Here is a 6,385-nt window from a genome sequence, read left to right as displayed (position 1 = left end):
CACTCGAAACTGTCACTAAACACTCGGAAATTCTATATAAGTAGTTATAATTATACCGTAACCGTAACAGCCTGTGAATGTCCCACTGCTGGGCTAAAGGCCTCCTCTCCTCTTTTTGAGGAGAAGGTTTGGAGCTTATTCCACCACGCTGCTCCAATGCGGGTTGGTAGAATTCACATGTGGCAGAACTTCAGTGAAATTAGACACATGCAGGTTTCCTCACGATGTTTTCCTTCACCGTAAAGCACGAGATGAATTATAATCACAAATTAAGCACATGAAAATTCAGTGGTGCTTGCCCGGGTTTGAACCCACGATCATCGGTTAAGATTCACGCGTTCTTACCACAGGGCCATCTCGGCTATAATGATACAATAAACATTTTTTTTGCAAATTCAACCTTACGCTGATTGCTTAAAATTGTATTCACAAAGCAGTGTACAAAAAGCATCAAATTTTACAACCGAAATTAGCCGGTACGACAAGGCATGGAGTGGAGACGAATATTATTTATACTGTTTATTTTTATACGACATTAAATTAGTTTTTAAGATTTTGTTAAATTGTGTTCTAAACACGTATTTATACTTTTATCTCAGCCTAAATATGTTTTGGGTAGGACATGTGTATAAATCAATGAAATAAATATTTACTGGTAAAATTATTTATTTAATTATTTTGTTCAAAAAGTATTAGTAGAAAATTTTATCGAAACTAAGTAGGTACCTATTTAGTTTAAGGTGATTGAGTAGCGAGCTACCAGCCCGGGAAACTCAAATTATTCAAGTTTCAGGGTGTATCTACTACAGATCACTCTTAAAACTTTAAAAATATAATTATTTTTTAAACTGACTTGGCAACAGCAGGAAACACATTAATTTACTTTGAATGAATGTAGTTTATTGTAGAGTTGTCTTTTTGAATTAGATTTTAGGTATTCTGTTGTTTAAAAAGTTCAAAATTAATAATTATAAATTTAAACATAATAAAAAAAATCGACTCCATTGACCAAGAACAGGGTCATTTGTATTATACGACTAAAATAAAAGGAGGATGTTATGCATAGTTCTTACACTTACAATGCGGTCATTGAAATTTACCGTATTATACTTGGACCGATGAGTGAAGTTTTGAGTCATAAAAACAACAAAAACAAATCAATAAACACTTTTACTTACCGTACAATATCCCATCCTTTTTTAACGTTCTTGGCGTAATATTTTTACAATTTCTCAACGAACACTTCACACAATTTTGATTTGTGCACTCATTTTATGCGGACGTTTTTGAGATGCTGAGAGTGTATCTTGGGTTTTTTATATAACAATGGGTACAAAAAATAATATAAGGTACCTAAAACCTGTGAACTCCCATACACGCGGGCGAAGCCGCGGGCGGATAGTAGCATTTAATAAATTAAAAAGCAGATATAACTTTTATTGCATATTAATAATACCTATGTAAAGGATATAAACTGAATACAATGTTACTGTGTTTTCAATAAAGTGTAAGCTTTAGTAATCGGTGCAGGTGCAACGTCTGTTACCGAACGTCAGCGATAATAATTAGGTCGGAGGGCGATGATAAATGGAATTTTCAATGTTTCGTTCAATTAAAATAGGTAAGCTTTTTAGTTATTGAGGTAAATAAGCACTGTATAGCTAGTAAAAAAAAATGATTTTCCAATAAGACATTCTCAGCCATATTTTTGATAATTTTAAAACGAGTTATAACCATTTAGGATTCGTATGGATAAAGGTATAAATCCAATTTGTCATTTTAAGATATTGTCATTCATTTTCATCAAGACAAAACTCGTTACCATAATTGGATCAATGAAAAAAATAATAAAAGGATTGAATACAAAAGTGGCAGGTTTTCATCCGAAACAAGCCGATTCAGATTTATAATTATAAACAGAAATTACGCACATGAAAATTCAGAGGTACTTGTCCGAGATTGAACTTGCAATTCGCTAAGATACCCGCGTCCTTGCTTTGATATACATATACTCCATTTAATAGCGATTTGTCATGACCAAATCGACGTTGATGATAAATTATTAATAGGTTAATCTTGCTTGTCTGCTTTATGTAGATGTTATAGTCGCTAATTCATAAAATATGCAGTTTTTAATTTTATGTTCGATCAGGGATCACAGTGACCCAAGGATTAATGAATATGTCAGAAAATTTTGAGTGTTTACGAATTATTTAGTTACTCGTTTTATGTTAACTACGTTAAGCAAGAACTTTTTAATTCAACAGGTATTGATTAAAAAGTATCAGACTGTTAATGACCTACTGGGCTAAGGGTCCACAAAGCCCTTAGCCCAGTAGGTCACGGGTTGAAGCATATTTCACCACGCTTGTTCCAATGCGGTTTGGTGCATACACATAGGGCAGATTTTCATCCGACACATCCGCTGATTTGCTCAAGATGTGTTTTTACCGCTATACAGTAAATAAACTATAACCACAAATTAAGACCATAAAAATTCGCTTACGTGAGCTCGAACCCGAATCTTCTCTTAAAATTCCCGCGTTCTGACCACAATGCCATCAGATTCAAGGTCGTTTCTTATATCAAAGGCAAAGGGGCCTCCTATTGGATCATTTCAACTTGTTAGTTTTGTGACTAGCTTGCACGGTTGACCATATCCTGGGAACGAAATTTAAATCCAGCATTGGGTAGCTTTTATAGTTATTAAAACTATATTGTAGTCGTATTAAAGAACAAGTGACCGACAAAGAAAGCCCAGCAGACGTGAAACATCGAAATAGATATAAATATTTTATAAAAATTACAACAAAAATTATATTATATAATGTATGCATAGTATAGTTATTTTATACAGCAACACTAAAACTCGCATCTTTAAAGATTTTATAATTATAACTTTTCATAAAGAAATTTATAATCAATCATAATATCCGCTCATTGACCTATTTACCTTCCTTTCCAGTCACTTATTCACGCCTTTAGTCATAGTTCATAAGTTTATCAAACCTTTGATAATTGATCATCTAAAAATCTATCAACCCTGCCATCCATTCATTTAATCTGCCATCCACCAATCTACTCAATATCCCATTTATCTCTCATCAGTCCAATCGCTGTTCCGCTGTCTACTTACTCGTTATCGTTATCTATCTCATAAATCCAGTAATGTCTTATATTTTATAAAAGGTGATAACAACTTCAAAAATTACATGACCGACATAATTTAAAATATATATACAAATTTGTAATTCGATATTTAATAACATATCTAAAAAGCAAACGATACAGCACAATATAACAGCAAAGCTTAATCTTGGGCTTACAATATTAATTATTAATTATATAACTAAATTTCAGCCCGAATTATAATTGAAAATATCAGGTGAACCAAAGGTGAGATCAGGGTTAAACAATGAATGTCACTTTGTACACCTCAATTTTTTTTATACCTATATTTTTATGCATCATATAATACTTAGAGTAGTAACACGTTAAATTAAAGTTTCATTCAATTATCATTCACAATTGAAGACAATAAATTTGTGTGTAAAAGCGGTACGTAATTACAATCCGTAGCACCCACGGATGCGTCCGAATAATGTTACAATTTAATTACATTTATCGCTTAAATTTATGAAAATGTTCTATGTTTTGGGCTATTTATAATTTAAGATGCATTTTTTATAATTATAAAACTTTTTAATGATAGTGCAGTGTATCGTCCTGTGTATGTATCGTGCTTTTTATGAAGATACCTTAAACGTAAATATTTAATATTTTTATATTATATTTGGTATTTTTTTTAAGATATACATAAATGCATCATATTATAAAATGAGTGTTAAAAAGAAGCGAGAAAGAAAGAATTTATATATCCAGGGCATCACAACTAAAACACCTTTTAACCCAGTCCGACTCTCAAACAAATAAGATAAGGCTTAGGAAGTAAATTTGCTTAAATTTCAGTTACAAGATTCGACCGAACATACCAAAAGGTGAAGCTAAAAATAACCTGTAAAAAAATATAAAAACCTAAATAATAAATAAAAAAATATAAGCATTTTATTTTTATATTATTTCCTTTTGAAATAAATTGACACAATTTATATTTCTCTTGGAGGTTTTATTTTCGTCCGTAGTTTTATCATTCGCCCTTTGTACGGACGTAGTATCGCGTTACATTCGGGACCCTGAATAGCTGCCTGAAAAACCTGTACAAACATCTACAATAAAAACTATTCAATTGTTAGAATAGCCTTATCATTCCTAAAGCTCTTCTATTATTTGTATAATTGCTTACGGCTTTTTGAAATTAAAATATTAAATTGGGTACATATAGTTAGTGATATTTATTCTCGACATTTGTTTTACATTTTCCCCTCTTCCCTCCCTCTGTGGTACTCCGCTGGTGATGTAAAGCAAAATCGCCATGCTGGGGATTGACGTTCGCTGCGACCTTAGTCCAAGGGATTACATCGAGGCTGTTATAAAAACAGCTTCACGGAAACTCGGAGTTCTGAACAAGGTGCGGCGTTTTTTCACGCCACAACAACTGTGCCTGCTGTACAAAACACAGGTACGGTCTTGCGTGGAATATTGCTCGCACCTTTGGGATGGCTCCGCTAAGTACCTACTTGAGGCCTTGGACCGGTTGCAGCGACGTGCCGTACGCATTATTGGCGACGTAAAGGTCACAAACACCCTTGAACCTTTACAATTGCGTCGTGAGATAGCAGCACTGAGCGCTTTCTATCGACTGTATCACGGCGAGTACTCTGAGGAATTATTCTCTCTAATTCCTGCTTCCCCCTTCCTTCTTAAGTCCACGCGAGCTGGTTCTCGATGTCACCGCCTAACTGTGACATCAATTCCATCGCGAACAAAGAAATTTGGCAACTCCTTTCTTTGTCGCACTTCCAAAAAATGGAATTCCTTACCAGCTCACGTGTTCCCCTCCTCTTACAACCCGGGTTCCTTCAAACGAGGCGTGAAGAGGCATCTTGCGGGCCGGCAAGGCGAAGGCGGCTAGTGCAGAACGTTTTTCCCGTCTGTACTGGCCGTCGTCGTGTTTGGACTCTACTACCACTTACCATCAGTTGGAGTAGAGTCATTTGCCCTCCCGGCGAATATAAAAAAAAAAACTCTCTCCTACTTTTAATGAAGTAAGTTTTTACGTTCCGAAATAACTATGTTTTAACGAACATATTTTTTTACTGTCGAAGTACGTTTAAAAATAGAATGTGTATGGTAGCATTGTGTGAGTGGAAACATTTAGAGTTTTTATACGTTTTTTTCATCTATCTTAAATGGTTTTTTTTAATTATATTATCACGTGAAACACACAATATTAAGAAAAATACCATTACACTCATTTACTCTTAAGATGCTCTCTTAGTAAATATGCACTGAGCGAATTCAATATACGTATATTGTGTTCGTTCTAATCGGGTGTCGAAATTTTACAAAACCGTAAACCTGTCGATAGAATGCTGAAATTTTATGACTTTTTACATTAGTAAATTATTGATATTATGGTTTTATTAACTATTAAAGTAAATATCCAACTTTATGTACAAAAAAGTTGTATTTTTATTATTGTATTTTATTAGCCATTAGGCTATTCACTGTACTTTTGACAATTTTTATTTACTTATTGTCTCTTTTAATTATCCAAAAAAGGACGTAATTTATAATCCCATTATATTCTTGTTCTTACCATAACTCATTCGTTGGAATCTGATTAATACGAGCAGTTGGCGAGTTGCAACAAGGAGAGAATTACAAGCATTCTTGCAAAGTAAAAGCAATTTAATGGAAGAAAATGGCGTCTCTCCCCGCGCGTTTGTTTGACATAGCTATTTTCGATAACTACGAAAGCTTTATTTTTATATTTTCTTCTCAATCGTAATTTTTGTAATAATATTTGAATACATTTACATATAAATTTATGATATACCTACATTAATATTTGTTTTTATTTTGAAATTCTGATTTGGGTGCTTTGATATATAATGCTATTATATGGACTTACTCCGTACGTCTATATATAATAACGTCTATATATAAAAAGTCACGAGTGACAAGCGAATGCCGGGGTAGCTAAGGTCAGATAAATAGATATGCGAATATGCATATAGGGTTCTAATTACATAAAAAATCGATTATTATTGCTTTGCACGAACATAAGACGGAGAGATTAACATCAAGCCGGCAACGTAAATACACGTATTGTGCAAATCATTTGTGCTGTATATTCTTAAAAGTCGATGAAAACTGATCTGTGGTCTCTGAATGTATCACAGTAAGTGTTTTTAAACTTAAGCATAGGGCCATTGAATTTCTAAAAATTTACATTTATTTTATGAAAACAATTAGCTACTTC

Source organism: Nymphalis io, chromosome 13, assembly GCF_905147045.1.
Source record: "Nymphalis io chromosome 13, ilAglIoxx1.1, whole genome shotgun sequence".
Lineage (NCBI taxonomy): Eukaryota > Metazoa > Arthropoda > Insecta > Lepidoptera > Nymphalidae > Nymphalis > Nymphalis io.
This window is presented reverse-complemented; position numbering follows the sequence as displayed.